The sequence below is a fragment of the Lepus europaeus genome, chromosome 16 (assembly GCF_033115175.1).
Source record: "Lepus europaeus isolate LE1 chromosome 16, mLepTim1.pri, whole genome shotgun sequence".
Taxonomy (NCBI): Eukaryota; Metazoa; Chordata; class Mammalia; order Lagomorpha; family Leporidae; genus Lepus; species Lepus europaeus.
Genome location: NC_084842.1, coordinates 47216170 through 47233555, shown reverse-complemented (window position 1 = coordinate 47233555; position 17386 = coordinate 47216170). Strand labels below are relative to the sequence as shown.

General features: G+C 38.7%; 1 protein-coding gene across 12 annotated transcripts in view; it reads right to left on the bottom strand.

Moving 5' to 3' along the window:
• Positions 1 to 17386, bottom strand: part of HMBOX1 (homeobox containing 1) — a 204032-nt gene that overhangs the window by 161078 nt on the left and 25568 nt on the right. For 2 of the 12 annotated variants that reach the window (XM_062213591.1, XM_062213593.1), the window contains exon 2: positions 8216 to 8373. The exons of 9 other annotated variants lie outside the window; for them this stretch is intronic. The gene's annotated coding sequence lies outside the window, so the exon portion shown is untranslated. Of the gene's footprint in view, positions 1 to 7230; positions 7252 to 8215; positions 8374 to 17386 lie in introns of those variants that run through there. One more of the 12 variants, XM_062213592.1, reaches the window with a different exon arrangement.

Below are 17386 nucleotides of genomic sequence, written 5' to 3'. Positions count from 1 at the left end.
TATGCTTTCTGGAACGAGTAATAGAAAATGGCACTCAAAATGGCTTAAATTACAAGGACATTTGTTATTTCATATATCAAGTCAGGAAGATAAGGCAGCTTTGGAATAATCTGAGAACAGCAATGATCTTATCAAAGAACCCAATCCTTTCCATTTTTCTATTCTGCTATTCCAATAGAGAAACAATGACTTAGTGTTTCTGGTATGCCAAAGGGGTCATGTGTGGGTACACCAACCTGTATAATAATAAAATCTAGACTGTAATAGTAGGGAAAAAGAAGGAACCATCAATTAGGCAACCAACAATACTTACTAATAAAGTTCAAATCAAATATTGGAAGAGGAGCAACCGGGACAGAATCCAGCACCCCGACCAGGAATAGAACCCGGGGTGCCGGCGCTGCAGGCTGAGGATTAGCCTAGTGAGCTGAGGCGCCAGCTTAGTTCTCCCTTTCAGTTGCTTACCTGTTTGCAATCTTCCTTCCTTTCCTGCTTCTGGTTTCTCTTTCGTTTGGATTTTGCAGAAACTCAGTTGAATTATCAGAAAATTATCTTAAATTCTAAACCTCAGTCAGGGAACCTAACATAAAACTGAAACTTCTGTTCTTCTCCCATCTTACCCACTATGACCCTGTTATTTGGAACAATACTGCTTAATGGGAACTTTCAATTATTTGAGATCTAGTAAAGATTCACTACATTCTGTGTACTGGAATTTTCCATGACTGAACTCAAACCAATTTCCTGAAGCAATTCATGGAGCAGTGTCAACTTAACATGACAAACAAAACTGTTATGGCACTTTTACCTAAGAAAAAGAGAAATTCATGTTTTAGACACATGTCAGATTTCAAAGATGCTCATTTCTAAAAAGTTGTTAAAACTTCTGAGAATAAATATTTATAGACTGTCTGGCAGGAATTCAACACACATGATCTTTCTTATATTTCAATTAAATTTGCCAAGTCACTTACATAAGAAATACAAATTTGAAGGCCATTGTTATTTCCTCTATTGATGTCACAGTGGACATGAACTTTAAAGTAATTAAAAGCACAATTATAGGAATATGTATTATTATCTTCATCCTAGCCAAATCTCAATAGACTGAACAATATGGAATACTTAAACTCTGGTACAGGAACCCAATGCAATACTTTGCAAACAGAAGAAAGAATGAGGAAGTTCTCTATGTATTGATATGAAAAGAATTGTCATTAAACAAGGTTTGCAAAATCATATATGCTACTTTTGTCTAAAAAGGAAGAGAAAATAATATTCAATTTCCTATAGAAATTCTGGGAGAATATACAACAATCTAAAAACAGCATTATTATATAAAAAAGAATGTAGCAAGGGACTTGGTGGTTGACAAAGAGAGACTTTTCATAGTCACTATATAACTTTCTATATTCCTTATTTTTAATAATATGGAATATATCAAGTATTTAAAAACAATCTAGCTTTAAATATCCTCACCTGAAATGAGATGTATAAATTAATATCACATCCAATGCAAAAGAAAAAAAAAAGGCACTTAATTTCCAGTTAAAAGTCCATGCTGAAAATCAACACACTAACGAAAAACAACCAAAAAAGGGAGGCTGGGAAGAAAGGGTAATGAAATATTTCTGAAAAAGATTTCTGGTGACCCTCTTAGCACCATATTATTTCATAACCTTAAACCATTTACCTATCATTTATATTCAAAATACTAAGCCAGGTACTGGGTGACAAGTTCTCTATCCTCAAAAGTTTCCCAATCTAAATGTCATGATAAGAAAGACACAGCTGAAAAACAGAAATAGACTAAATGCCACGTAATATATGTTATAAATGATTCAAAGAAGCCACGACCACTGACAAACTAAACTAAGATTTCAAAAAGGCTACAGGAACTACAGAAAGGAAAAAGAACAGTTCAAGGAAGTGGAATTGCTGTAACAAAGAAGCCAAAAGTGGGGAAAAAACATCAAGTATGCTCAAGGATATCGAACAGACCACTTTGACTGAAATCTGAGGCTGAAAGGATGAAGCCTAAAAATTACCGTAATTACTTGGTATTACACAATATTTCACTCATCTTGTTTGATCATCAAAACAGTGTGACAAAAGGTGCATTGTAGAGGGTCTTGAGTGTCAGGGTATAAATGCCTAGCTAAATATCTGAGTATTTATGACAGACTACTCTGTCATTAGAACATCGTGCTGGCCACGGCGGCCATTGGAGGGTGAACCAACAGCAAAGGAAGACCTTTCTCTCTGTCTCTCTCTCTCTCTCACTATCCACTCTACTAGTCAAAAAAAAAAAAAAAAAAAAAGAAACAAAAGACAGGGAGACTAGTTACAAAGGTTCAGGCTTAAGCTAGTAAGGTTGAAGCCATAGCAGTGGGAATTGAAGACTGTAGTGATAACTGTTGAAGGAGGTAAAAGGCTACCAGGGCTTGGACCTCAGTTTCCAAGATAATTATGGTATAATTAAAATATGTAAATCCAGATGGGGAATAGCTATTTTTAGTATAAAAGAGTTTGGTTCCAGAAACATGTCAATTTGAAGCAACAGCAGCACATCCAGGTTATAGAGCCTCTATCACTCATTCCAAGGACTCAATGACCCATCATTATCCTAATCAAGAAAGACATCCTGACATCAGGTGTAATACATATTATTCTCAAAAAGCCTGCTAACAGGAGGGAGGAATGGAGAATGACTGCTTAATGAATACAGGGTCTTTTTTGGGAGTAATGAAAACATTTTGGAATTAAGAGGTAACAGTTATATAACACTGTGAACACACTCAATGCAACTGAATCGCACACTTGATAAAATGGTGTTTGTTATGTGAATTTCATTTTAATTGTTAAAAAAGGGAAAAATCAAAAACAGTTGGCTGAAACTAAGACCATAATGCATTTTATCCTGTTGTTAAAGGTCCAGGACCAGAATTCCCTGTACCTTTTGTTAATTCATTCTATATACTCCTTGCCATCTTCCAAACCATTCCAATGAGACATTATCTTCAGCAATAACCAGGAAATTACATATTCCAACCTTTCTCTGAAGTCTTTCTCCTTACTTTAAAACAAAGTTGACCCTTTGCTGAATACAATACTTCCTTTCAGCCCATTGAAATGGTGATGGCTTTCTGTGTGTGTTCTTTTTCATTGTTTTTCTCATGTGGTGGTTACCCCAAAGTCATGAGGAGAAAACTGGTTTACCTGGGTATGTGACTTCCAGAAATTACTATTTCATCATAGTTTTAAAAATAAACAAATATTCTATTGCTGCTGTCAGATGATGGATGTGAATTCTTGGGTCTAAACATCTATATAGCTATCATCTCCATAAGTTCTCATTGAACATTAATGTTTCTAGATATTTTCCACCAAAGAATTGCTCACCAAACTAATCAGAGAAATTCTGCATTAATTATTTTTAAATTGAGAAAATGGTATTGTTAGGCAAAATTTTTATATTGTCATATTTTAATATGTTCACTCTTATCCCATATTGATTTTCCTCCACTGTGAACCTTTCCATAAATGGTTTCCTTTTAGACAAGTTGGAAATTTTTATAATTAAACAGAATTTTGTTAATTTAAAACAACAGCAACAACAAAAAATAAACCAACCCATTTCTATAATGCTCAGGTTTTCTTAGTGATATTACGATCTCCCTTCTCACTGCTGTAATTTCCTAACCACAGTCATTATCTCCTCATGTGCCGATGCCTTTTACACCCAACTCACAGCCGCCTTTCCCCTAGGCCTTGCCATCATATTAAATAACTTTCAGATTCAGAGAATCACTTTCCCAAAAGTATGGCCCCAGGATGTTAACAATGATACTCTCCTTCATGCTATTTTTTCATCCATTGTTAAGGTAAAATAAAAGGTTGGCTTTGATCATCACTCAAAACCTTGCATTTCTATCAAATTTGCATTTCTACCAAAATTAATAATTTAGATACTGAGTTATTATATACATTTTCTCCAAGCATGGTTTTTAACCTGAGAAGTCAGGCATCTTCTAGACAAAGTTCTCACAAGAGCAAGTTGGTTCCATTACTAACTCATCAGATTAGATCTCAACTGGGCACTTTTCAAAAGATAACAGTCCTACATTTCTCTAGTTTATTAATCCTTTCACACTCTACCATGGCAGTTGCGAATTTTCTCCATTCTTCTCAAATCTCTGATATTCCTCTCTTGCTATGAGATGAAGACTTTGTCTCCAACCTTACAGTGAAAATAACTAGCATTCAAAAACTCCTACATCTTTTCAACAAGAAGTGCAAAAACAACTGCATCCATCCAATTCTTTATTCCTAGCTCTTAAAAATAATGAAATATCTATCTTCCTGTGCTAAGCTAAACCTTACACTCCCTATCTCACTTCATTCATTCAGTATTTACTGAAGGCTTACTAAGGCACTGCTCTCCACAAAGAATACAATGAAAAGACAAAATCCCTGCTCTCCTACAGTTTACTGACTGGGACTTGGGGGTGGGGAGCTGAGAAGGGATATAAACAAAATACAATAAAAATTGTCAGTAAGTAAATAAAATAGTCAAGAATGGGCCCCACACATTTATTTCTCCACTTCAGATATTTCTTTTGAGTTCCAGTCATGAAAATCCATCTGCTGAACAAATTTAATAGGTCCATGAATGCTTCTTCCTGCTTGATCTCCCTATTTCAAATAAAAACAACTGTCCTAGTATAATAAATGGCAACATCTTCTATGAATACTTAAAAAGCTAGGCTATGAAGTTATTCTTGGGGCCAGCGTTGTGGCACAGCGAGTAAAACCTCTACCTGTGACAGAAGCATGACATATGGGTGCTGGTTGTATCCCGGATGTAACATTTTCAATTGAGCTCCCTGCTAATGGCATGGGAAAAAACAGTGGAAGATCACTCAAGTGCATTGGGCCTCTGCTGCCCATGTGGGAGAGAGGCTGAAGCTACTGATTTTGGCATGGCCCAGCCCTGACAGTTGCAACCATCTGGGGAGTGAACCAGACGATGGAAGATCCTTCTTTGTCTTTTTGAAAAGAAAAAAAAAAAAAAAAAGAAGTTATTCTTGATGCCATACACTCTCATTGCCTATATCCAATTTAAAGACTTAATAATTTGACTTCCTAAATATTTCTAGCATCTGTCACTTGTCTCCATCAATAGCCATCATCACCAATACTACCATATCAGTACTGGCTACCATTACCTCTACTTAATTTGTCTTTATTCATCCTGCTTTTTTACTTGCCTTCTCACAATGATTCTTTACAGATAACCAAAGTGAGATTTTAAAAACTTACCCTTCGGTCTACATAAAACACTTCGCATTCTTTCAATGCTGTTCGGATAATGACCAATTTCTTTAAAACACATTACAAAACATGGGTAATCTGAGCCCACTCTACCCTCCTTTAGCGTCATTTTATACCAAACTTCTCAGATTACTTACTTTTAAAATTGGTAACATTGTATAATTTCTATATGTATAAATTTGTAATTTTTTTTTTTTTTTTTTGACAGGCAGAGTGGACAGTGAGAGAGAGAGAGAAACAGAGAGAAAGGTCTTCCTTTGCCATTGGTTCACGCTGTGGCCGGCGCATTGCACAGATCCGAAGCCAGGAACCAGGTGCTTCTCCTGGTCTCCCATGGGGTGCAGGACCCAAGCACTTGGGCCATCCTCCACTGCACTCCCGGGCCATAGCAGAGAGCTGGCCTGGAAGAGGGGCAACCGCGACAGAATCTGGCGCCCCGACCGGGACTAGAACCTGGTGTGCTGGCGCCGCAGGCGGAGGATTAGCCTATTGAGCCATGGCGCTGGCAATCTTTTTTTTTTTTTTTTTTAAGATTTACTTATTTAATGGGGCCGGCAGCGCTGTGGTGCAGCAGGTTAATGCCCTGGCCTGAAAGCACTGGCATCCCATATGGGTGCCGGTTCTAGTCCCAGCTGCTCCACTTCTGATCCGGCTCTCTGCTGTGGCCCGGGAAAGCAGAAGATGGCCTAAGTCCTTGGGCTCCTGCACCCACATGGGAGACCCGGAGGAAGCTCCTGGCTCCAGATTGGCGCAGCTCCAACTGTTGTGGCCACCTGGCTAGTGAACCACTGGATGGAAGACCTCTCTCTGTCTCTCCTTCTCTCTCTGTGTAACTCTGACTTCCAAATAAGAGAAGGACACAGAGATAGAGAGAAAGATCTTTCATCTGCTTGTTCACTTCCCAAATAGCCTCAACAGCTAGACCTGGACTGGTTTGAAGCCAGGAGCCAGAAGCTTCTTCTGGGTCCCCAACGTGGGTGCAGAGGCCCAAGAATTTGGGCCATCTTCTGCTGCTTTCACAGGTACATCAGAAGGGAGATGGATCAGAAGTGGAGCAGCCACGACTTGAATTGGCACCCGTATGGGATGCTGGCTCTGGATGCAGCTGCTTTACCCACTATGCCACAACACTGGTCCCCCCAGATTACTTTTTTATTTTTCAGCTTACTGAGGTGTAACAGAGAAATAACAACTATATATACTTAAGGTATATACTCTGATACATACACACACACACACACACACACTCAGTGAAACAATTACCACAGTTAAGCCACTTAGCATATCCATCAACTCACATAGCTACCAATTCTTTGTGTGTGGTAAGAATATTTACAATCTCTCTCAGCAAATTTAAGTACAGAATATCTTATTAACTATAGTCTTCACACTACACATTAGGTTTCGACAATTCATTCAACTGATTACTTTATATCATATGACATTTCTTCCCCCTCCAGGCTCTCTACACCACCAACAACTTTTGCTAACTAGCCTTAATTCCATTTCTATGGATTTCAATTCCACAGTTTCCACACAGAAGTGGGATCATGTGATATTTGTCTTTTTGTTCCTGGCTTATTTAACTTAGCATGCTGTCCTCCAGATCTGTACTGATCTATTTTTAGTTACTATAATGAACTTCATGAAAAAGATTTAATGAAGGTGCAAGAGCATGATGGCAATAACAATATCACTCTAGTGAGACCTTCATGGTAGATGGTAAATGGGAGAGCAAGAGACCACAAGACAAGAAGTCAGAAAGTATTCAAGGGGTTGGGCTTGCTCATAAGATAATTTGTCTCCTTAGAACTAATTCAGGTACCCACAAGAACTACATTAATTCCTCCCCAAGGCATGCACTCAGTGACTTAAGGACCTCCCATTTGGTCTCACCTCTTAATATCAACGTATTGGGGATATACTTGCAAACCACAGCAAGGTCTATCATGTTGTCACAAACAACAGAATCTCCTTTTTTAAGGCTGAATAATATCCACTGTACATATCCACGTTTCCTTTATCCATTTATCTGTCGATGGACACTAAGGTTGTTTCTGTATCTTGGCTGCTGTGAGTGCTGAAATGAACACAAGAATACAGGTCTTTTTTGGGGGAAGGATAGTGACTTTATTTTCTTTGGATGTATACCCAGAAGTGAGATTGCTAGATAATATGGTAGTTTTATTTTAATTTTTTGAGGAACTCTCAGACTGTTCTCTGTAATGGTTGGACAAATTCAGATCCCAAACATACCTCAGATATTTTTTAAGTCTAACCATATCAGCCGATCCTTATACATGTAAAACTAGCTTACTACTGGGCTTCTTTCTTAGTCTGGTTAGCTTCTATTCATCCTTCAGAACTCAATTCAAGGACTTCCCAGAATAAGTCAAATTGGCATGCATTGCACTTTGCATCTTTTCTTTAGTGAAGTGGTTTATGATAGTAACAGTTCTTTAGAGTAGTTCTTTCAGTAGTAATATTTTACTTTTCGAACATATTATATGGTTCAAGATTATCTCTACCTCACAAAAATTGCTATAAAAATTAAAATAGCCTGTTGAATTCATAGTAATAAGGCTTTATCTTACAAAGCCTAGTCCAGTAAATCAAAAATTAAACTTAACTATACCACCTGATAGATCTAGAGTAAGTCCTAAGGTTTCTAGGAGCATATAATTTTTCTCATACAGGTACAATTCAAACATCAGAAGACATTTGATATATATTATTCTAACAACCTTTTTAGTATGAATCTTTTAAAGATATACTATATATATACATATATATATATTTCTGACATGCAAATATGTCTGTATGTCCAATAAGGTCACAAAATTCTTTCATATATAAATACAAATTGTTTTAAGTGTTTTACCAGAGAGAGAGAGAGTGCACTCCTATCTTCTTGCTCACTCAAATGTCCATAATGGCCGGAACTGGGCAAGGCTAAAGCTGGGAACTCAATTCAGATCTCCCACGTGGGTGACAGGTACCCAACTACTTCAACCATCATCACCTGCTGCCTCACAGGATCTGCAATGACAGGAATCGAACCCAAGGACTCCAATATGGGATGCTGGAGACTTAAACCAGTGTCTTAATTGCTGTGCTAAAGAACAATTTGATTGACCAAAATTATTAGAAGGCAAGTAGCAAACTCAGATTCATTTCACTGTAACAAGTTACTATCAAAATCCCAAAGCTGATGTAATGTTTGTTTCATTTGAGTAAATAAATATCATTGTTCTATCAGCACATCAGGCTTGAACTGCTACCAACCTTTTACTTATCCTAAGTATCTAAAAGTAGTAGGCTGAAGGTGACAAAAATAACAGGCTGAGAGAAGCCATTAATTATATTTAGTTTATTTTAAAAAATATTGTTTTTAAAATATAGAAAACATGCCCTTATAAGTATCAAATTTAAAAATCTTTCAAATTAAAGCAGTCTCATTAAGAGGACAAAACCAGAGCATCATAATGAGGAAGAAACAAATATATTATTCAGGCCTGTAAAATAATGAGAGGGATTTTCATTGTTAGAGTCAAACTCCCAAGGCTGAGTCAATATTTCTGACAGGGTCAAGGTTCTTTACCTGCAGTACTTTACTAAGAAACAACATATTTTATTTTTATCTACATGTTTTTAAAACATTTTTCCCATCAGCACCACAAAACTAACAGCAAGTAACAATCAATGTACTGTTTGCCAATAAATAAATAAAAGAAAGAATTAAACATTAAGTGTTTGATCTCGATTAGAAAGAACAAACTAAGACTAAGAATACCCCAAAGAAAAAACAGATCTTCTCTTCACTTTGATCAGACACAAATCTTGTTTTCTTCAATCTGCTTTCTTATTCAGGGGCTAAGTTTTTAGTTACTGATGCAAAACACCTGTTGTACTCTGAAGGCACAGACATTACATAAACAAATGAATGCTCCTGTACTCTACTAAAATTAATAGAAAATTTCAACAACAAAATTTTCATGCCACAAAAATTTAGTTGTTTTATTATTAGCTAGAAAGATGCTTAATGACATTGGATATTGAGGAAACAAAACCACAATGAGATGCTACCTTATACTATACAGGATATAAGAATTTGGAACCCTTTTAACATTCCTGGTAGCAACATAAAATGGTGCGGCCACTGTGGAAAAATTTGGTAGTTCCTCAAGAAGTTAAACACTGAGTTATGATATGACGTAGAAATTCCCTATCTAGATATAAAACTCAAAGGATTGAAAACAGGTCTTCAAATAAAAATCTGTAGTATACAAACATTCATGGCAACATTCTTTACAACAGAAAAAAATAGAGACAACCTAAATGTACACCAATTGTGACAGGATGGATGGATAAACAAAATGTGGCATATCCCTAAAATGGAATGTTATTCAACTATAAAAGGAATTAAATAATGAGTCATGACACAAGGATGAACACTGAAAATACTATGCCATGTGAAATAAGCCAGACAGAAAATGTCATATTGTTAGGTAGGAAGTCAGTTATGAGCTTATGTGTGTGTGATAGGCCTAAGGAGAAGACATCTATGTCCAGCATATGCATCTACATCTCAAAGTCACCCTGACAATGTTTCAGGGGCAGCCCAGAGTTCGCATCCAGCCCTGCCCCCTTCTACCTGATAACCTGCCAGGTGGAGGCCCCCACCCCTCCTGCCTCCAGCCTGACAATCTTCCACAATCTCCCAGGTGCAGCCCAGTATCTGCATCTCAAACACCCTGCTGCCTTCCTCCTGACCTATAACATTTGCATCCATAAAGTCCTTTGTTTCAGACCTTCCACAGGAAGAAGTTTCTTAACATTTACATCCATTAAGTCTTTCTTTCCAGGAGGAAGCATGTGAAGACAAAGACCCACTTCTTTAAAAACCCCAGCCTAAATGTAGACTGGGCACTCTATCTCAGGTCCTGTCTGGAGAGGTGCCCACTTTTATCTCCCACTACTCTCTGTCTCACGCCTGAATTCTTTCTTGCTCGAAGACAAGAACCCTGCAATTTCTCCGGTAACAATATTATAGCATGATTCCATTTACAACTGTCAGAATGGGAACAGTTGCTTAATGCATATAGTTTCCTTCTGAAATGATGAAAAAGTTGTCAACTAGGTAGTGTTGGATGATTGAACAATATTATGAATGTATTCACAATATTTAAATGGTCAATTTTATGTTATGTGTATTCACACAGTAAAAAATTGTTTTAAAAAGCTAAAGGATCTGGGATAGCAGTAGAAGATGGCCCAAATCCTTGGGCCCCTGCACCTGCGTGGGAGACCTGGAAGAGGCTCCTGGCTCCTAGCTTTGGATTGGCGCAGCTCCAGCCATTCTGGCCATCTAGGGAGTGAACCAGCTGATGGAAGACCTCTCTCTCTAGTCTACCTCTCTCTCTCTGTAACTCTGTCTTTCAAATAAAAAAAAAAAAAAGCTAAAGGATAAAAAAGTAAAAAGGAAACCATGTCTTTTCTCAAGGCTAAGTTCAGGTGATTGAGATCCCTTCCTAAAGCAACGGCCGGAGCTGTGCCAATCTGAAGCCAGAAGCCAGGAGCCAGGAGCTTCTTCCTGGTCTCCCGTGCGGGTACAGAGGCCCAAGCACTTGGGCCATCTTCCACTGCTTTCTCAGGCCACAGCAGAGAGCTGGATTGGAAGAGGAGCAGCTGGGATTAGAACTTGCGCCCATATGGGATGCTGGCACCACAGGCGGAGGATTAACCTACTGTGCCATGGCGTCGGCCCCATAAATTCCTTTTTTTTAAAAGATTAATTTTTATTTATTTGAAAGTCAGAGTTACACAGAGGAGGAGAGGCAGAGAGAGAGAGCTCTTCCATCTACTGGTTCACTTCCCAATTGGCCACAACGGCCAGAGCTGTGCCGATTCGATGCCAGGAGCTTTTTTCCAAGTCTCCCACACGTGTGTAGGGGCCCAAGGACTTGGGCCATCTTCTACTGCTTTCCTAGGCCACAGCAGAGAGCTGGCCAGGAAGTGAAGCAGCAGGGATTCGAACCAGCACCCATATGGTATGCCAGCACTGCGGGCAGCTGCTTTATCCAGTACACCACAGTTTTAAAATAAGATTTTTGTTTTACCTTTGCTTGTTCTCCTTCAGAGATCTGCAACAAAATTAATTTTTTTAAGTTTTAAAAATTTACTTATTTTTATTTTGAAAGGCATAACAACATATAATAAGAGAGAGAGCTATTTTGCATTTGCTGGTTTACTTCCTAAATATTTACAAGAGCCAAGGTTGGGGCTGGCGTGGTTAAGCCGGTTAAGCCACTGCCTGCAATGCCAGCATCCCATACAGGCTCCAGTTCAAGGCCTTAATGCTCTTCTTCCAATCCAGCTCCCTGCTAATAGCCTGGGAAAGCAGCACAGGAGGGCCCAAGTGTTTGGGCCCCTGCACCCATGTGGGAGACTCAGAAGAGATTCCTGGCTCCTGGCTTTGGCCTGATCCAGCCCAGGCTGTTGCAGCCATTTGAGGAGTGAACCCACAGATGGAAGGTATCTCTCTGTATCATAAAAATAAATCTTTAAAAAAAGAAAAGAAAAGGACCAAGGTCGGGTCAGGCTAAAGCCAGGTGGCAGGAACACTAACTGAGTCTCCCTTGTGGGTGACAGGGACCCAAGTACTTGAGCTATCATCTGCTACCTGCCAAGGTGTACATTAACAGGAAGCTGGATCTAAAGCAGAGACAGAACTCAAACCCAGACAATCCAACATAGGATGCAGGTATCTTAATGACTGCACCAAATGCCTACTTTCATAAAGAGATTTAAAAATTTTCAAATTATATGCTATTTTTCAAAGAAATACATTTTGCCAAAAGAAAGATAAAAGGATATGTGAGTTATGTGTGTACAATATTTTGACATCCAAAATTATATTCAGGCTGTGTACATCCTATTTTTTTTTTTTTCTTTTTTTGCCTTTAGCTGCAGCCAAGGTTAATCTTTCACCATTAAAGTTGGCTACGATATGAACATGGCCAACATTCTGTCTCCCTCCTCTTCACTGGCACTTTGGCCAAGAAAAATAATGCCCTAATTTTTCAATGTAAAGTTGATAATATAGGAGCCAGTGTTGTGGCATAGCCAGTAAAGCTGCCGACTGTGATTCCAGCATCCCATATGGGTAGAGTTCAAATCCCGCCTGTTCTAGTTCCTACCCCATTCCCTGTTAATGCACCTGAGAAGGCAGCAGAGGATGGCTCAAATTCTTTCGTCACTGTACCCACACAGGAGACCCTGAAGCTCCTGGGTCCTGGCTTTGGACCAGCCCAGCTCCGGCTGTTGCAGCCATTTAGGGAGTGAACCAGAAGTTGGAAGATCTCTCGCTCTGTCTCCCTCTCTCTCTAACTTCGCTTTTGCTTTTCAAATAGATAATAATAAACCTTAAAAAAAAAAAAAGATTTGAGGCTCCAGTGCTGTGGCTTGGTGGGTAAAGCTGCTACCTGAGGTGCAGGCATTGTCATATGGGTGCCAATTTGAGTACTAGCTGCTCCACTTCTGATCTAGCTCCCTGCTAATGAGCCTGCATCCATATGGGAGACCCAGAAGAAGCTCCTGGCTCCAGCTGTGGCTGTTGAGGCCATTTGGAGCGTGAATCAGCAGATGGACGATCTCACTCTTTCTCTCTCAATCTCTCTCTCTCTGTAACTCTGCCTTTCAAATAATTAAATAAATCTTTAATAACAACAAAAAGATCTGACAATAGAAAAATGCCTTAAAAGATGCTACGGTGTTTGGATAATGTTTTCAGAATAAGCTCCTATTTAAAATTGGATTATGACTTTAATTGTAGTTCTGAACTTTAATAACATTATCAAATACATGAGATCTCTTTTTGTTGTTGTTATTTGAGAGACAGAGAGAAAGACAGAGTAAGTTCCCATCTGCTGGTTCATGACCCAAATTGTGGCAATAGCTAGGACTGGGACTGGAACTAGAGGCCAGGACCTAAATCCAAGTCTACTACATGGGTTGCAGCAACACAATCACTTGTGCCACCTGCTGCCTCCTCGAGTCTACATTGGCAGAAAGTTGGAATCAGAAGCTATAGCCAGTAATCAAATCCAGGCACTCCGATATGAAATGCAGGAGTTTAAGCACTAGACCAAATTTCTGACACAGACTTTTTTTTTAATTTGTTCACTCATGTTTCAACAAAATGACTTATTTTGAAAGGGCTTGATATAATACTTATAGACATTTATGTTAAATGAAAGGTTTGGTATGCAAATGGAAAAATGATATTTAATACTCAATATGTGAAACACAAACAATTCATTTATTTTGATAATGAAATAAGGGATATTACTAGAGACCCTATAGAGATTAAAAGTACTGGGTACTAGTATAAACAATTCTACATCCATATATTCAGGAACTTAGATGAAATGGATCAACTCTTTGAATATATCAACCACCAAAAGAAACACCCTCACTAATCAAATAACTAATAAAGAAATTGAGTTAATAGTTTTAAAATATCCCAACAAAGAAAAAGCCAAACCTGAATGGTTTCACTGGCCAATTTGACCAAATATTCACGGAAGAAATAATGTCAACTCTACTCAATCTCTACCAGAAAATATGCGAAAAGATTTTCCAAATTATTTTATGAGGTCAATTAGCTTAATATAAAAGCCAGAGAGTTAAATTACACCAAAAGGAAACTATGCATTGACATCCCTCATGAAAATAGATGGAAAAATCCTCAAGAAAACAGTAGCCAACTGGCTAGCACCATGGCTCACTAGGCTAATCCTCTGCCTGTGGCGCAGGTACCCCAGGTTCTAGTCCCGGTTGGGGCGCTGGATTCTGTCCCAGTTGCTCCTCTTCCAGTCCAGCTCTCTGCTGTGGCCCGGGAAGGCAGCAGAGGATGGCCCAAGTGCTTGGGCCCTACAACCAGATGGGAGACCAGGAGGAAGCACCTGGCTCCTGGCTTCGGATCGGTGCAGTGTGCCGGCTGTAGTGGACATTTGGGGGGTGAACCAACGGAAGGAAGACCTTTCTCTCTGTCTCTCTCTCTCACTGCCTAACTCTGCCTGTCAAAAAAAAAAAAAAGTAACCAACTGAACACTATATTAAAAGGATAATATATCATGCAAGTTTTATTCAGTATTCAAAAATCAATCAATGCAATTCACCATATTAACAGACCAAGAAGGAGTCATAATAGATGCAGAGAAAACATCTGATAAAGGTTTACATCTTATTCATGACCAAAATTTGAAACTAGGATAAAAGAGAACTTCCTTATACTGATAAATGACATCATATTTCATAATGAAAGATGAGAAAGGGGAAGGCATTGTGGTTTAGCAGGTTAAGCTGACATTTGGGATGCCCAAATCCCACATGGAAGTGCAGGTTCATGTCCAGGCTACTCCACTTTGAAACAGCACCTTACAAATGTGACTGCGAAGCAGCAAACTAAAGTTCAAGTAGTTGAGTTCCTGCCGACCACTAAACAAGGCAAATTTATTCACTCTACCTACTACTATCTATCAACACTGGACCAGAAGCCTTAGCCAGTACAATAAGGACAAAACAAAACAAAACAAAACAAAACAAAAAAACAGTATAGAGACTGGAAAAGAAGAAGTAAAACTACTGCTCTCTGGATGATGTGGTTGTTATATATAAAATCTCAAGGTTTCATTCTTCAATATAATATGCCTATTTAGCATGATACAAGGTGAGCACATAAAGATCAACTACATTTCTACAAACTAACAATGAACTGGAAATCCAAACTTTCAAAAACAGGTATCATTTACATTACATTATCACCTAAAATATGAAATGTTTAGGTATAAATCGAACAAAATAGAAGTAAAACCTGTATGCTGAAAGTATACAGAAATCCGAGAGAAAGAAATTAAGTAGAGAGACATATAGCATTCTTGGACAAGAAAACTAAATATTGCTAAGAAGACAATTCTCCCCAAATTGCCCTAACAGTCAAGATAATCCCAATTAAAATTTCAAGATAACTTCTGGAAAATATTGACTAGCTAATCCTAAAATCGGATTGGAAAGACAAAGGAATGAGAATAACTAAAAACAATTTTCAGAAAGAATAAAGTTGGAAGATTCGGGGCTGGCATCGTGGCACAGTAGGTTAATCCTCCACCTGCAGCACTGGCATCCCATATGGGCACTCGTTCTAGTACCAGCTTCTCTTCTTCCAATCCAGCTCTCTGCTGTGGCCTGGGAAAGCAGCAGAAGATGGCCCAAGTCCTTGGACCCCTACACCCATGGGCGAGACCGGGAAGAAGTACCTGGCTCCTGGCTTCCAACTGGCACAGCTCCAGCCATTGCAGCCATTTAGGGAGTGAACCAGTGGACGGAAAACCTTTCTCTCTGTCTCTCCCTCTCACTGTCTGTAACTCTACCTCTCAAATAAGTAAGATCTTTGAAAAAAAAAAGTTGGAATATTCACACTATATGATTTTAAAGCTTACTATAAAGATATACTAATGAAGATAGTGTATTATTAGAGAAAGAACAAATCAACATAACAGAAAAGAAAGTCCAAAAACTGACCCACACAAATATAGCCAAATAATATTTGACAAAGGTGCAAAGGTAATTCAGTAGAGAAAGGATAAATTGAGCTAGAATACATGGAAATCCTCATGTAAAAAACCATCCTCATCTCAAAAATTAAAAATTAACTCAAAATGGATGACAGATAGGTATGGTGGGAAGAATCACTATATTCCTAAAGTTGTACCTATGAAATGTATGAAGTTTGTATTCCTTAAATAAAAGGCTTCTTTTTTGGGGGGGAGAGGAATATAAAACTTCTAGAATAAAGCATAGGAAAAAAATCTGTGTACTCCTAGGTTAAATCCTGAAGCATGGGCCCTGTTTTTCTGGGACCATTCCATGCCTCTTGTCTTCCTTGTGACATTGACAGGGCCCACGAATTTAACAATGAAACTCATGGTAAGTTATGCTGAGGGCTTTTAAGAAAGAAATTTTCCCTTAATTAGAAGGAAGCTGCTGAAAATATGCTGTCTTCTCTCCTAAAGATATGAACACAGAAACACATAAATCCTGTGACTCATGTGGCCAATTTGAGAAAATGAGAACTAGCTTTAAAAAGGCAGAAACAAAAATTGTGCTGTTCAGTATAGTAGCCATCGGCCACATGTGGTTACCGAGCTTTGGAAATGTGGCTAGTATGAATTGAGATGTGGTATTAAGATAAAATACCAACTTTAAAGACAGCATGAAAAAAGAAAATAGAATATCTCAATAATTTTTATAAGGATTACATGCTGAAATGGTAATATTTTGAACATAATGAGTTAAATGAAAGTATTATTAACCTTAATTTTGTTTTTTACTTTTTTTTTTTTTTTACAGATAGATCAGACAGTGAGAGAGACAGAGAGAAAGGTCTTCCTTCTGTTGGCTCACCCCCCAAATGACCACTACAGCTGGAGCTATGCCAATCCAAAGCCAGGAGCCAGGTGCTTCCTCCTGGTCTCCCATGCAGGTGCAGGGCTCAAGCACTTGGGCCATCCTCCACTGCCTTCCTGGGCCACAGCAGAGAGCTGGACTGGAAGAGGAGCAACTGGGACTAGAACCCAGCGCCCATATGGGATGCTGGCACCGCAGGCAGAGGATTAACCAAGTGAGCCATGGCGCCGGTCCCTCTTTTTACTTTTTAAAATAAGGTTTACTTATTTGAAAGTCAGAGTTACTGAGAGAGACGCAGAAACAGAGAGAGAGAGATCCCTGATAATAGGGAAAGCTGCAGAACATAGCAGAAGTACCTGGGTCCCTGTTACCTATGTAGGAGACCAGGATGGAGTTCTGGACTGGCCCAGACCTAGTTGTTTAGCTGTTGAGGCATGAGGCATTGGGAGGGAACCATCAGATAGACGATCTCTTTCTCTCTGTCTCCAGTTCACTCTCTCCCTATTTTGGTCAACTCTTCCTTTTGAATAAACAGACACTCTTTAAATAAATAAATATAATGTCTAAGTTTGGGTTTGGGTTT